The sequence below is a fragment of the Triturus cristatus genome, chromosome 8 (genome assembly GCF_964204655.1).
Source record: "Triturus cristatus chromosome 8, aTriCri1.1, whole genome shotgun sequence".
NCBI classification, from domain to species: Eukaryota; Metazoa; Chordata; class Amphibia; order Caudata; family Salamandridae; genus Triturus; species Triturus cristatus.
In genome coordinates, this window is record NC_140591.1 from 143310904 (window position 1) to 143328068 (window position 17165).

The window sequence follows — 17165 nt, forward strand, 5'->3', positions numbered from 1 at the left end:
ATATTATTTGGTCTTAGACTCACAGACGTTTTTAACCTCTGCCTCCCCTTCTATGCCACATTCATTGAAGCCGAGTCAGCTTCTCTACTTCCCTTCTCTGCGCTCCCAGTTGACAATTTGTGGTTGAAGTATTACAAAAACTATCAATAAATGAATACAAATATATACATTAAAAGGTTATATTCAAAACTTCTAATTGGGTGGCAGAATAAAGAATATTAAATATGCAAAGTAACAGTACATCTCTATCTCTTATAGCCTGCACGTCAAGAACACCCTCCAGCTGTGGTTGTTGGCTAACGTCTTTCTATCCAGATACCACTGGAGTGAATAAATAGACAGACGGTACTGCTAGCTGTCTCCGGGGGCAAAATGACAAATCATGTTTGACCACACCCACGCTCCCTCCTTGCTTGACAAGGTGTAGGGGAGTCTAGTTCTGTGGTTAGTGAGAAGTCCCCCACGTCCACTAGATTAGAAAGTATGGCAGCGGTTTGACATGCAAGTGTAAGGAAAATATACCTGACTCAAGAACTCGGGAAATTGAAAAGAACGTGCCTGTGTCTTGGATTGTTTTATTTTATTGGAGTGCGGCGTCACTATTATATATGATACATATCTAAAAGTAATGAAATGAGTTGATTGCAGAAGCAACTGGGAACTCGTCTTGAATAAGGGTGGTTATGGTAATCTGTTCATAGCTAATACGGCATGCTTTCTGCGGCGATCCACTCCAAACATCGATCTAGTACTATGTATTGTAAATAAAAAGCTTCATTTGTTTATACCTCTTTCAGGAGAAAATGAGCATTTCATTACACAGAAAAGGGTGACTTGAGGGAGTAGAAACCGTACACCTTAGTATTATGTTACTGCATCGTTCACGTTGCATCTTTTGCGTTTTTCAGCGACTGAGGTCCACAGTGTTCAAACGTGAAATCTGTGTACAATAGACTTAATTATTTGCCACCTACTGGTCACTTATAGAAAAAAAGAATTGACATTTGTGAGCTGTGGCAGGATATGCTAGAGAACCATCAAATTTGGCAAGTGCTTGATTGAGGTTGGTGTCAGACTGCCCGAGGGTCAGAGGTGTTGCATCATGTCAGGCCAACATGTTTGGTCTCATGGTGCTGTATGTTCGCATGTGATTTCAGTGGCAATCATTACCCCGCGTATTGCATCGAAACACACGTTTACACCTCTGCAGAAAGAGAGTATACTTGGTGATGTGGTGCCTTGTCCTTCTCCAGAATTGGGGACCCTATCCGGAGTTGTCCCTCCAAATAGGGTCTGATTGGCGTAAATAACAGATTTTAAAGTAGGAAAGAATATTATACACTGCTCGATGGGAACAAAGCAGCTCTGGAAGCCTGTGCGAAATGACGCAGCCTTCCCCAGAGGGTATTATTCATTTAAATAATTAGGAAACGCTGGGCTGTCGGCAACAAAGGAAATGTCGAAATTCAAGGTTTTGTGCTGTCAGGGAACGTTTCAGAGGCAGGCAGGCCGAGCGGCCTGTCAAGATGTCCGAGCAGAATCTAATCATTCATTGCATCCTTGTCTGTGCAGCCGTGCAGGAAACCCTGCCAGTCCAGCTTGGGTTCTGCGAGTGCCATTAACATCATGTGCTTTAATTACACAATAATGCTTCACCCTGCTTAAGGAATGAGCCGCGGCCGGGATGGGCCATGGCTCGAGAACAGAATCCATTGGAGCCGCAAGCGAGCAGCGGCGTGGCTGTGCGTGTGCGCGCGCACAGCCGTGCCCATGTATGTCTGGAAGCTAGACAGATTCCCTACCTGGAAATGACTTGCTATTATTAGACGTTCATTTACCAGGGGTTATGTAAGACAATTGGCGCTCTGTTTCCAACAGAGACATGATTCATGCCACTTGTAGTAACTGCAACCACCGCCGAATGAGACAGAAACCAGACAGCGGCTGGGGAATCAATGCGGCCGGAACATGACTATTGCTCTAATCTTTTTCCTTTAGAGCGGCGGCTGTCTGATCCGAGCACAGCTGCTAACAAATGGGATCAGACAGGTTCAGGGACTACATTACCCAGCAGGCCATTCTTGTCAGAGCACCGCTGTCTCAATGCGGAAGGAACTGCGCAGCTATTCTTCGGACCTGTGCTGGCACTGGAGGGGCGCAATATAGTGCTACTGAGTGTTGCCCGCACTCCTGCTTGACTCGTGGCACACTGCTGGATCTAGGGTGTCACAGTACTTGAGACCTGCCATGAATTGTAATCTTGTCTTGCATTCGTTTTCTAAATGATACTTTACAGAGGTTTGGATTCTGTTATCCAGAATGGCCTGTGTTTACTTATACCAGTATCTGCACTTAGCACCATACCTCTCTTTATTTTATCGATACGAATGATGGCTGTATATGCCAGTGACTATTATTTCAGTGCTTTGGGCAGGGCTTGAAGTGGCGTGGCCAATGTAATTAAGGGCGTGGCTTAAAACCAAGTAAGCTAAAAATCTGTGCTTACTTAGCAGAGAGTGCCACCCGACTTGTATTTTGCTGATTTTGTCATTGATAAATAAGCAGTAACTGTGGCTTTTATATAATATTGAAAAAAACTTCCACTTAAAGCCCTGGTGACACCAGGACAACGTTGCTGCTCCTGACCGTCAAAAAGAGAAAGGAAATCCAGAGAGAAAATTACACTCTTTAAAGGATGTCCCGTCTCCTACAAGGCTCACCTACCTACCTTTAAGACCTGATGGATACGTGATTTAAATTACTTTTGCAGTCCTTCATGTTGAGCAGGAATACAATATTTTATCTAGACATTGGGGAAAGAAGTGCAGACATGGAAATGTCACCTTTTTTTTCTGACCAAGTAAATGTAGGGTAAATCTTCAGAAATCTCCCTGCATTTTGAATTCCTTCCTAACTTTACATTTGTACTCTTAGTAACTTCTGGCCCAGGAAGATTTTAGCTTTGTGGTTCTTGCACTGTAAATGTTCTCATCCTTCTGTGCGGTGGAGGACCAGATTTTACAATTTAGTGGGGTTATCGGTTTGCTGATAATTAGGACTTGTTGATAGGTTGGTGGACTATTCTGAACATATTAAAGGTTGTTCTGTACTGTACAATATGCATCCAAGCACTGTTCTCTTCAGCATAGTACTAATTAATCGATCCTCTTCTTCAAGGGACCTGACCTCTAGCACAGCTCTTGGACTCTTTCTGATGTGCATGTCTAAATCCAGTTCCCTCACCATTTCAATTTCTCCAAGCGTCAGATTGATCAAGACATTTTTTAGCAACTGCGCAGATCCAAGCATGGTTCTTGGTCATTTGACAAATGCTCCCTGGTGCATCTTAAGGCCATCAGGAAGCAGAAGGCAAAGTTTCACATCACTGAGTGCAAAAAAGTAGGCCATTCACATTCCAAATTGTGGGTCTATAGTGGGTTGAAGCGGACCTGCTCACTATGCTGACTTGACAACCACCAGACCGCTGCACAGATGAGGCAAGTTGCTCCACGGTCTGGTTCCCCGCTTCCCGTCGCCAGGAACTGTATAGCTCCTAACACTAAGACGACTAGATATCCATATCAATTTGGCCACGCCCACATCAAATCCAGACCCAACAGTATACTATCTAGGGGTGATGCTGGCAAAGACTAATGGAAGTGTTTCCTTTGGAGGTGAGAAGGTCATTGATTTGCCAGACATGTAATTAAATACTCAGATTAACTATGCCTACAATTACCCAAAGAAGTCCATCTTCTTGAGTCAGTGTTTTCCTGTATCTTCATTGTGCCGTTGCCAGGCTCTGTGCGAGACTGCTGCAACAATGGAGCATATTAAACCCAGCAATTGGCCCAAGCATCATCTGAAAGTGTTAGTCAAGCAACCACTTCTGTGAGAATGCCGTCAGAGAGACCTGTTGAAGAGATTGCTGTTCTTTCCAAGATCTTCCTACCTGGTACGGTGTCAAAGACGCTTCCCTGTTAAGCTAGGATGCTGCTCCAATGTCTCTGACAGTTCAGGGCCTCTGGTCGGAGAAAGAGGCTCAACACTATTTTAACCACTTGAAAATTCAGGACAGTTCATCTAGTTCTCAAGGTCTTTCTACCAACTCCAAAGGAGAAAACAATTATAATATAGACTGACAACACCCTCACAATGCACTGTTAAAGAAACATTGGGGAAACAGATCCAGATCTCTCTCCCTAGAAACACAAATAATCTAGAATTGGCTTCTTTTAAATAATCTGTTCATGAAGGCAGTCCATCTTTGAGGGATGCACAGTACCCACCCAAGTAGACATACTGAGAAAAAACTATGAAGAAAACCAAGAATGAGGCATCACTAACGACGTTTTGACAAACATTTTTGGAGAGTAGTTCCCTCTAAAGATAGACTCATTAGACAGGGATCAAAGCACAAGAGAACCAGGCTTTACATTCAGAGGAACTGGTCAGAGAAATGTCTTTACTGTTATCTATCGATTTCTCTGCTACCATATGTCCTGAATAAACGGTCACACTCCAAAGCCAAGTTGACTCTAAGTGTACATGAACAGCCAAGACTATAATGGTTTCCGAATCTGTTCCAGATGTTCTTAAGGAGGATCTAGTATTCTTCCATGTACACCAAATCTTCTGTCCACACTCCAGCGCCAACCAAGTGTATCTCAACGTGACATTATTAAATGTGCTGGCATGGCTATGGGCATTTGAACTTACCACCATAATGTATGAAAGTCTTATGGACAGCTAAAAGACAATCCAGAGTCAGCATATTATTTTAAGTGGAAAAGATTTTGTTTATGGGGTCAGAAGTAACGTGTTCACCTGATTTTCAGTCAAGAAGAAATATACATTGATGTGATCTATATGTAACCAGGTCAAAACTCCAAATTTTCTCCATCACATACTATATACAGGAAGAGTCCTTTTCAAAGGTCTTTCTTTACCATACTATTCCTAAAAGATTTTGTGAGAAGAACTGAAAGAGCTTTTCCCTCTCATTCTGATACATTCCTCTGCAGGGGAACTTAATCTGGTTCGCATTCTAGTGAATACATTAAGCCTATTTGCAGCATTTATTGTCGAAGGTAGCATTGCTGGTTCTATCACTTCTGCCCATAGGTTAGTGAGCTGCAGGCCCTATCAGCTTGGGAACCATTACACAGTGTTCAACTCTGTCTTTCCTACCAGAGTTTTTTTCTGATCGCCACATCAATAAGACTCTTGTTATGAACGTTTTGTGCTAACGATTTACCTTCAGCTGAAATGTCTCTCCATTCATTGGATGGTAAAACATTTTTTCTTCTTCATCTAGACAAAATGTAAGTTATAAGAAAATGTGATCACTTTTTTTGTTAACTACGGGCTGGTAAGTACGGGCCTTGAAAATCAGTGATACTCTAAGTACGGTCCTTCTGACCTTTACATGCCCCCCGCCCCCGACCCCACCCCCAACAGCAACAATGGGCTGCAGTTTACTCCTAAGCACAGACATTAATAATATGTTCAATTATGCTTTAAATAAATGCTCACCTGTTTATTTAAGTTAAAGAAAGAAAGTCAGTAGGCTGTCCTGCACCACCTAACTTTAGGAACACCTTCATTTTTGAAGACATCTTGCCACAAACATGTAAAACAAATATATGTTAAAGCCTCTTCAACAGTGGATTTCATTAAAAGGCAAAACCTTTTCACTTTAGTAGAACCGATTTATATCAGTTCATTGAGAAGTATTTTTTTTAAGTGATTGTTTTGAAATCATGAATTCAGAAACATCCAGTCTTCCCCCACACACTGACAACAATGCCAGTAGTGAACAAAGGGGCACGTCAGTTGCTATGGGAAATGGAGAAAAGGCCTCGGAGATTATTCCCGTGAGTGCCAGTAGTCAACCTTCAGGGTCTGGTACTGTTGGCAATTCCTCTTTTGATAATATAGAGAATAAAGATGCGTTGCAAGAGAAGAGCCCCGAACTCTCTCCGAAATCCATACTGGCTATTTCTGACTCAGTTCCAAAAGCTAAAGGTTTGGTGGGCGCAGTAAGAAAAATTGATCAGGATGTATTTCCTATCTTTAAAGTCCAGCTAAGTGAAGATAATTCCAACACCTTAGATGCTTCATACTTGGAAAACAAGAGAAAGGGGAAAAAGGTAACGATTAAAGGGAAAATGGCGAAAACAAGACGAAGATTCTCAAAAAAGAAGCAAAGGAGAATTCGTTTTAAAGAAAACCTTGAGGTTCCAGTTTGTATGGAGACCTCTTCACAGTCCCTGCAAAATACATCACAAAATACAGAGTTGGTAGACGACATTGTCTCTGTGCACCTCGTGAACACAACTCAAACCACTGTTTCAATGGGGATATGTGAGGCTTCCTCCGTGAATAGTGCTCACTCTATGAGAGATGTTGCAAATACTGAAATAGGGGGGCCCCTCCATCCTACAATACCGGAGCAGCCGAGGCCAACAATCCCCTTCTCTTCAGTACGTAATCCCCTGGCTACCCCGTTTTTTGATAGTGAAAAAATGAGAGGTAACGTGGAGATAGTAGGCTCTGAATCCCCTTGGGAAAGTATAGATACACACCAGTTAGTTTTTATTCCTCAGTTTGATACAGATTTAATCTTAAATAGGACTTCACTTCTTAAATGTCTTTTGGAGATTAACAGTTTGAAACTTATCCAAAGTAATGATATAAGTTTAGTTTCTATTTTAAAAACAGAAGCTGGTTATAAATCGAAGGTGAGGTTTAGTTAAAAAATCATCGTAAATCTTATATTACAATGGTCCGAAGGCCTGCAAAGCAGAGGAATCAACGTCATCCCTTACTTTGAGTTACCCCGAAATAGATCTCGGAGTAATAGCCCGCCGTTAATTTTCCCACCCTCCGATAATAGATTTGGTATAAATGCATCAGAGGAATTAAAAATCTGTATTACAAAAAACGGTCGACAAGTAAAACTTAAGGACGGCCCTCCACCATCCTTTAATTGGAACTCTAAAGAAGAGAACTCAAAATGGAATTGGCTACCTAGTGTATTATCTGGCTTATCAAACAGTAATCAGACTCAACAGCCATCTTTCTAGAAATGAACTAAAAATAATATCTTGGAATGCTGCAGGAATAAAGAATAGTAGGGAGAAGTTACAATACCTTTATACGTTAGACGCAAATCTGATTTGCCTTCAGGAAACATGGTGTACAGAGGATTTGTTATGTAAGGATTATTTCGTTTTAGATTGCAAGGCAACCCCGTCCAGGAGGGGACACGCAAAGGATGGGGTGGCCTGCCTATTGTCAAATAAGACGAAATGGAATTATGAATATTATAAAGATCCCAGTAATCTCTTCTTGGTAATAACGCTGTATAATTTCGATAATAACGTAAAACGTCCTCTGTTAATGCTGATAAACGCCTATATTCCTCCGGATGCCCCTTTTGATGTCCTCCTAAAGGCAGTTTTTTCCTACATTAAAAAAGTCAATGAAGTTGAATCTCCCCCAAAAATAATTCTGGTAGGGTATTTGAATTGTTAAGTTTCTAACGTTACCCTAGATATATTCCGAAATAAGGAAAAGGAAGAATCCCTGCAGATCCCACAAGCATTTTTTCCTCAAAATATTAGAACAAATAAGAGAGGGAAATTTCTTATGGATGAATTAATGATGATTGATGGTATTATAGTAAATGGAAGACTCCCTTCGGATAGTCCGGCTACTCTAACTTGCAAATCTTATAACGGAGAATCTATATTAGATTACATACTAGTGGGAATCTCCTCATTCTTTCTATTAAAAGATATAAAGGTTTCTAATTCCCCCTATAGTGATCATAAAGTATTAACTCTTTCTGTAAACCTAAGTTTGCTTTTGCAGGACCCGTGTGTATTAAATGGTGAATCTGTTGCTTTTACTAAGTAAACAGGGAGATGTCATTGGGATAGCAAAGCTATCCTGGGCCTTGACAGCATATTGGAGGTCGCAGTAGAAAATTTGCCTAGTTGGAATGGAATAGAGATCACCAGTTTCAATACATTAATAAATAAAGCAATAGAAATTGCAAAAATGTCGAATCGAATGAAAAGTACTAAGGTAGTCCCTAGATCCATTCTGTCACTCAATCTCGAAATAAATAAACTAGTTAGGGATCAATACTTGAACTATTCTTCGGAAAGATATCATAGATTACTTATACTAAGAAGGAGGAGGACACAGGTAAAGGTTAAGCTTAGAAAAGAGAGTGAAGACAATACGTGGATTAAACTGAGAGAAGCAGCCATTAAAGGCCAAGTAAGAACGTTTTGGTCTCTCATTGGGGAGGGTTGTGGTGTTAGATCTCGTCCACTGCCGGTGGCTATTGAAGAGCAAAAATGGGTCAGCTTTATCCAGGACTTATATGCAGACAATACAAATGTGATCAACTATATGGTATTAAAGGAGGATTCCCTTCTATATGGCCCCCCATCGGAAAAAGAAATTGAAAGGGTAATCAGAGGGATGCGTTCCTCCGGGGCGATGGGCCCGGATGAACTGCCCATCACAGTGTTAAAACAGAATAGTTTATTATGGAGTAAAATTCTCTACCCAATACTCAAGTATTGTTATGCATCTTGGAAGGGGAGCATATTAGTCCCTCTGTTTAAGAAAGGAGACCGAGGTGTCCCACATAACTATCGTCAAATTGCACTTCTCGATGCAGTGGGTAAAGTCTTTGCTAATTGCCTTTTGACACAAATTAATTATTGTCTGCTTACGACTGAGATCTTACCATTTGATCAAACTGGGTTTAGGTCAAAACATGGAACAATCGACAACTTAACCGCTCTACAGGTAATTTCTGATAAATATGTTACGGTTAGAGGAGGAAAAGTGTATACAGCCTTTATAGACTTCTCCACAGCATTCGATAAAGTTGATCGTTTGGTATTGTGGAGAAAATTGTCGGATCTGGGTATGCCTGTAATTCTTTTGGAGTTAGTCCGTGCTCTTCATTCGGACACTTGGTGTAAAGTCCTAATGGGAGGAGAAAGGGGCCTCTCCCAAACTATCCCTACTGCAAATGGTCTAAAACAAGGATGTCTACTGGCTCCCCTACTTTTCTCATTATATATTTCTGATCTTCCTCAGGTTTTGGCGCTAAGTGAGGGCATAGCCCCTTTACTGGGGGGAAAACCGATAGTTTGTTTATTATATGCAGACGACATTATAATATTCGACCGAACGCCAAGAGGTTTAAATAATCGTCTACCGGCATTGCATAATTTTGCAGAGGCACATTACTTAAAGATTAACATATCTAAAAGTAAAATCATGTGCCTGCATGAAAGAAAAAAATTGCAGTATGAGAATTATGTATGGTCTGTGGGTAGCCAAAAACTAGAACTTGTAAAATCGTATGTTTTCTTGGGAAAAACAGTGTGTGGTAATCTAAGTAATAAAGCTTATATAGAAAATAACATGCGTAAAGCTATCTCTCGAGGGAAAAGCTTGGGCGCCCTTTATAGATCAACTGGGAAAAGACACTTTGCACTTTTATTAGAGGTTTTCCGTGCAAAAATCCCAGCTTCTCTGTTGTATGGTATTGAGCTGCTTGACATAGAGAATTTTTTTTTTTTAGATACAACAGAAGGAAAAATTCTCAAGTGTCTAGCTTCGGTCAACTCTGCTTGTCCTGTGGCAGCTCTAAGGCTAGAATTTGGCCTAAGAAGTAGCTGGGTACAGGGTCTGGCGGGGATAGTGCGATGGGTTGTAAGCTTGATAAAGAGTGACCCCCGCTCACTAAGATCGTTAATTAAGAGAGAAGTATTAGAAAATTTAAAGGAGCAGTCTGTAATTTGTAAAAATTTTAGAATTGCGGCCGATCTGCTATGATTAGATGAATCTCTGTTTTTCTCCGTATCGCCACAACAATTAAAGGCCACTTTGAAACAGGCCACTTGGGAATTAAGCTTCACTAGGGATAAGGAAGCTCGTATTTTAAAGAAGGGCATCCACCCGGCCATAGACTCTTGTATGGTACATAAGGCACAGGCTTATACTATGTGGAACCTGCCTCATGGGGTGCGCCGGTTTTGGCTTCTTCTGAGACAAGATATACTCCCTTTAAATAAAACTTTGTCTAAATGGTACGGTTCCTCTGAGACTTGTAACTTGTGTAATAACTCTACCCAGGTCATTAGTCATGTGTAATTTATTTGCCCCGCTCTATTATTTTGCCTGCGCAAATGGGTGAGACCAATCTGTTTACAATTATCTATTCTTTTGGCCTCTGCACTAACTGCCTCTATCTATGAGCCTCCTAATGAAATGTTTTGTCATAGGATTTTTAACTTTTTAAGTGTTTTTTAAATCTATATTAATTGTACCTATCATGATGATTAGAATTTTACTGGATTTCCATATAGTTTTAAGGGTATAAGGATCTTTTTATCTTCTTTATTGGTAATTTTTTTTATAATGTATCGTAGTTTGTGATTTTTTTATTATCGATTTTCGCCTATTTTGTAGAAACTTTGTTGTATATTTTCTGCTTTTTGCGTTGTTGGTTTATGTGGATCTTTTCTGAGTTCCAAGATTATAAATAAAATAAACTTGAAACTTGAAAACTTGTGTGGCCTGCATTCCTACTATACATTAATAACATGATAGTTTATCAAATCAAACACAGGACAGGGTTTTGTACAGTGCACATCCTGAAGTCACGTATTTCAATGTTCTCTATTATGTCATAGTGAAGAAATGGGAGGGAACGTGAAATTAAACAATTGCCTAGGATCACACTATTTAGTAAAATGTAGAAGCTGAGATTAATCTCAGGTTTTCTGGTTTCCCAATGTGCAATTTAGCAGATGTATGTTTCACTTGCCCTAGGCCCACCATACCACCAACAACCCCCACCCCTATTCCCCTGAAACCACCCACCCCACTGGCATCAATGCGGCACTTAGTCACATCAGACCAAACTTTTTGGCCCCTGGGAAAATGTCTGCGAGTACCCACAATCTAAACAGTATGTGGTGAGATTAACTGTCTAATGTATTGTTTTTTTCTTATTAACTATTGAATAGATTGCTAATAGAAAAGCCTATGGACCATTCCACTTATGTGACTTGAATGAAAAAACGCTCCTTTGAATACTTGTAAAGATTCTACTACGAGAGTTGTCCTTACTTTATTGAACATTCTTGTTTAGATTCAGATTCCAGAGCAGACACTGTAATTGGTCAAGACATTTTGGAGAATGTTTGTGGCTAGAATTCTCAAATGCTGGCAGCACTATGTGTGGTATTGTGTCATGCATCCCTGAATACCACTTGTGGTTTGGGGATGAGATTGCTCTTTTGCTCTAACTTTTATGACTATCAATGAAGGTACAGTGATGGAGAAGGAACATTTAATTAATTTGTGATCCACTTTCTGCCTCACACATATATTTAATGAAGTCATATATGACCATCCTACTTCCCGAGTGTCAGTTATGCAGCCCTCAGTAATACGAACCTTTAATAAACTTTTCAAAACCTCTCCGAGGCAACTGCCATGCATGCTTGGATATGGAAACTGCTGATGCTCGGATAATGAACCTGCCGGCTCCTTTATTTATTTATATTTATTTTCTTTAAAAAAACTCTTTATACAAATACAAATCACTCGTCTCAACATACTTTCTCTTCTTTTAAGCAACTTTATTAGCATTAAGTGCTTAGAATAGGCCTTGGCAGTACACCATTAATAGACAGTCACATCATGGGGTAATGGCCGATATTTTCCAGTGCAGCATTATCTTTCCCATCATATCTGGACATTTATTGCTCAAGTTCTCATTTTGAACATCAGTGGTTATATATACATGTATGTTGTTATTCGTTCATATCCCTCTACAGTGCCCCACCCCTAAATTCCCTGGTTATCCATCCAGTCTTCCCATGTTTTGGCGTACTTTTGGGGACATGCTCTAGATTTATAAATAGAACTCTACAGAGTCATACAGTGGTCTCTGCCTCACACCTATGCCTAAGGATCCGATGGGTCCTTGTTTTGCCAGTTTGTAGCAATGTCTGCCTTTGCAATAAACAAACCAATGTGCAAGAGCTCTAGCTCGTATCTGTTCATGTACAAGTCAGAGGACATATGTAGTAGGGTGAACTTGGGGTCACTGTCTAGTTTATGTCAGTCACATCCTCCAAGTTACACCGGATTTTCTCTTAGAAAGGCCTGATTTTGCGGCACAGCCATATGAAGCGAAGGCAGTCTCCTTGCTGACTGCCACACCTCAGACATTCAGGAGAATGAATCATTCTGAAGTGCAACGGTTTGTCAGTTGGGATACATCAGATGCAAGTATCTAAGTTGAATCACGAGGAATTGGGTGGCTATCACTACTTCCCACGTGGCCATTCGGCTCTCCCGCCCCTCCTTGTCAAAGAGTTTTCCCACACCCCCTTCCCAAGCTTGTCTTTGATTATCAAATGTGTTGGGAGTGTCATTCACCAGTGAACAATATAGTATGAATATCTTGTGTCTCCGCATGTGCCCCATCAGTAATTTCTCTTTGAGAAGGCTACATTCTGGATGATCTGCCAGGTCTTTGATGTATGGTGACAGAACATGTCTTAACTGGATATATCTAGAGAATCTGTGTTTGTGCATTCCTTAGGTTGATTGGAGATCTGTGTAGGAGCATAGGACCATGGCAGGCTTCCAGTTTAGAGACTTCGCTAGCGTCCCAGCCATAAAAGCCCTGCCGGGTCTGTATATGGATTAACATGGATTAACATGTTTCTTATCCATAGAGGGGTTTGTCTTGCCACTTTGTGATATGCAGGGTCTCTCACCATCATTTTATTACACTAATTTGTGCAGGGGAGAATAGTTTGGTTTGGTCTTCCCCCATACAGGAAATAAATAGAACTTAAAGTGACGCAAACAGCCGCTCATCCAACTCCCTTGGTCTCAGTCGGGTCCCAAATACTTTGTAATCAGCCCTTAATGTACCTCAGCGTAATTATTAGCGCCCCATCTACCCCCTGCCCTCCTCCCATCTTAATCACACCTTCTGCGGTCAGACAGCAATGACCATCCACCCCCACAACAAACACCTAATTTTCATTCCACCCAGGGCGCTGTCCCGGTCAATCTGATTTAGGGCCAGCCTTGAGAGGGTCTATATCACCCCTCTACCATTTCTCAGCTGGGAAGGTGAGGTCTGTCAGTGGATCATTAAAGTACTCATTCACAATTACTAGGTATGATGAGTGGTAATATGAGGCTATATCAACTGCGCATTTCCCGCTATCAAACTGGGAATTGGAACATTTTACAAGTGATGATCTCTTCGGCACTCTCTTGTATTCTTCTGATCTGATCAAAGTTTAGTCCTTATTGTCCAATTCATATTGTTTTGTGTGCAATTGCAAGTGTAATCCACTGACCACTGGGCTCTGAATACTATGTTTAGCACTTCTCCCACATGGGGTAAGTGTCATCCCTATATAGCACAGCTATTCTTGTGTCGAACCACCTCACATTTATTTTCTTTTATGAGCGTAATAGTTCTTTTTTTCACATTCAATCAAAAATTTAAACAAAAAATTCTGAAATTTTAATTGTTCATAAGCTTTTTTGTTTAATATAATTCTTTCATGCTGAAATAAGCCCATCATCAATAATCTGTACGTTTTTTTTAACTCCCCAACCCTCAATGCATTTCCGACTATGTTATGTTATGTTATGTTATGTTATGTTATGTTATGTTATTAATTTTTTTGTATAGCGCAACGGTTACTCAAAAAGAGAATCCCGGCGCTTTTGGTAAGGTGAACAGATTACAAAATAACACAACACAGAGAAAACAGTTCAAAAGTCCACAAAAGAAACGGGGCAACTCGCAAACCTATTGAGAGAACAGCCAGGTTTTAAGGCCTTTCCTAAAATCAAGAAGAGTAGTCGCCCCCCGCAAAGCGAGCGGTAAGGAATTCCACATCTGTGGGGCCAGCAAACTGAAGGAGCGGCCCCCTAGGCGAGCCCTCTTCACACGCGGAACAGCCGCAAGTAGTAAAGATTGCGACCTCAACGCGCGAGTGGGATGGTAAAAAAAGAGTCTTTTTTGCAGGTGTTTAGCTCCCACCGCATGGAGAGCCTTATAGGCCAAGGTCAAAGCCTTAAAGGCAATCCGTTTGCGGATGGGTAGCCAGTGTAGCGTCACCAACAACCCAGAGGCGCTGATGCGTCTATACCCCAAAGCCCTTATTCAGGGGTTTTTATATTCCATTTTTGTTACCAAAATGAAAAACGGATTCCCAGTTTATATCCATTTTGTCATTAATTCATTTAAATGTCTTCTTGGAAACTTTCTGTTATGCATCCCTTGATGACTAGAAACGCTTTTTAAGATAAACGCACTCCTTGCCAAAACGTGATCTAGTAAAAAAAAAATGTGCATTGATAAATTCCAATACAGTGATTAACAATTACAGTGTATTCCAAAGTTTATACTGGGTGTAATTCAAAACATGTCCTACCATTTAATGAAACCCGAATTACATATTCCTGTTGATTAGAAATAGGCTTTCCGTGAGATTGTAACTGATTATGTAATTGGAATCATAACTAACATACTCAGCACGCTGAAATATCCAGTAACAAGGAAATTAAATGTGCTTATCTACCGTGACCCATCATGCAAGTTCTAGCATGACTTAGGGATTAGACTATAGCTCGAGAACCACTATAACAAATTAACTAGTTGTCTAACAGACAACTGCTTGTCCGAACTTGTGTTACTTTTATGGTGTCTTCTGAAATATAAAACTCAGTCTTTTCAGGCGCATTACGAAGTGCCATGGTTCCCAATGTTTTAAAGTCCAGTGGTTTTAAACCGGAGCTCATTATCTACTTATCATTACCCAAGATATTTCTTGCTTAATGCTGCAGCCTGGCTAGCTTCTATTACTTACACCCCGTCCCTTGCTTTAGATAGCAAACGCAGGTAAGCATAGTCCTGTTTTTATTACCAACACTTTATGATAAATCTACATCTATACATGTTAAAGCCTATACTGCTGCCAGCAAATTGATGTGCGCGCCATATTGATTATCTGAACGTTCTTACGATATATCTGTGGCATACTACCCTTCTTTTTAATGTTAAATGGTTCAACTTACAGTGAGCATCGCAGTGTCGTGCATCGTGTGTATTCTTCCTTAACTACTCTCTAAAATGCTTATTACCATTGGAGCTCTATTCTCCTCAATAACGTTACGCATAGCGTAGTTTGCTCATCAGCACCATAGTGAGAGTATGTCTGTATGGTTACCACACAAAGGGCTGCACTAGAACCTATAATGGACTGTACAATGAACCCCCAAATTGAGGTAGGCTTGAGGCAAATTGGAGATGCAACATTGTGGGTGCCGCTGATTTGAAAATGTAACTCTTAAACTTGAATATTCACCAAAAAGTGTAAGCATCTATAAGGATCTCGACCCAGCTCAACCTGGGTATTAAAGGTAGACCAACAAGGCTGAAGGGCCATCTAGGCTATCATCCAAAGCCAGAGCGTCTAATATTATGTTGATTAAACCACTGCAGTATAAAGCCACTTTGATCCAGATGCACTAGAGGGGTCAATTACTCCAAGGAGCAGTGGGACCACCGCCTCGGCTATACTTTTAGCCTCTACATTTCTTAGGGAGATCAGACAGTAGGAGCTTGCATAACTCAGGTGGTCTGTCAGGATTGTGCATTGCTGTTATTTCAGCTACTCGTAGGTCCCTCGGCAATTCCCCACATTCCAGTGACACTACCAGCATCTCTTTAAGGGTGGGTAGACCACGTGTGATACATGTTTAAAGACTTCAGTGGGAAACCTGCAAGGACCAGGTGTTTTTCTACTCTGAAGTTGGCTCATGACCGCCAATGCTCCTCTTCCATAATTTCTCTTTGTAGAAGTTCCCACCCTTTATTTGTAAGATTGTGTATGGCTGATCCTGAATAATCTCCTGGAGCACCTTTGGACCAGTAGGGTTAGTAAGCTGCAAATGTTTGCGTAATGGCTCGGTTTCCTGTGGATCTTTATTCGCCATATTCTAGCATTTCACTGTTTATTTTGTATCACTGCTTTTTCACTGCTAATGCAGCAATTTCCCTGCTATATTTCCCATTTGGTATAAGCATCTTCAAGAAGCTAGCCATGATGCTCTAGCCTCTCCCAGTAAGGTTTGCGTCAGTGTTGTTTTATTGTACTGAATGTTCCGGATGGTTTCAGTGTCTGGGTCCATGACATAGCAGGACTGAAGCTGCAAAAGAAGAGTCTCTAATTGGGACACCTCCTCCAGTTGTGTAACTTAAGACTCTGCCTCTAATAAATGCATTGAAGGCTTCCCAGAGTGCTACTGGTGAATCTACTGAGCCGTGGTTGCATCTGTAGATGAACCACTCTCTGTCGCTTTGAAATCAACCTATTGAACTGGAAGCAAAATTATTTCTGGCGACGTGCTCCAACAGTTTGTACCACCTTATGTTGGGGCACCCATATGTATGCAACTACTTTTTAAACCAGGTCATGTGAGTCATTCATCTGTCTGGTACTCCTCTTTAATGGGCAGTCCACTTGTGATACTCTAAGGCAGGGGTTTCCAAACTGTGGGGCGCGACCCCCAGGGGGTCCGTGGAGTGATGCAAAGGGGGTCGCGCCTTCCCAGTCACACTTCTGCCCAGGCCCAAGGGCTTCAGCCCCCCCCCCCCCCTCCCCGTCCTGTGTCTCAGCCCGGGCTGCTGCAGTGAAACTTGAGCTGCTGGGGGCTCAGCTGGGCAGTGTCTGGATTCCTATCTCCGGCACCCCCGTGTTTTTTCACAGGTCTTTAAAGACCATTTAACATGCCTTTGTAAACTGCTTACAGAGGCTTAGGTTTTTTTGCTGGTTCCAGTACCCCCTGGGTCCCCACTGTGCCTATTCCTTACATTTGGATTTTACATTCACTGCCGTAGTGTGAGAATGCATTTCATGGAAAGGAATACAAAGTTGGCTTCCTGGGGGCGCCGTGAGTGAAAGTTTATTGTGCTTTTGAAGCACCTGCTGCAGCGTTTCTTTCCCCAGCAATTACCAGGCCTCACATAAATGTCAAGATAACTTGTGTGATTAATTATCTTCCTGGAGAGAGAT

The 17165-nt window shown here is 41.3% G+C and overlaps 1 protein-coding gene across 4 annotated transcripts in view; it reads left to right on the forward strand.

Moving 5' to 3' along the window:
* The window catches only part of ZBTB20 (zinc finger and BTB domain containing 20), a 1375461-nt gene that overhangs the window by 1145718 nt on the left and 212578 nt on the right, over positions 1-17165 (forward strand). The gene's annotated exons all lie outside the window — the stretch shown is intronic.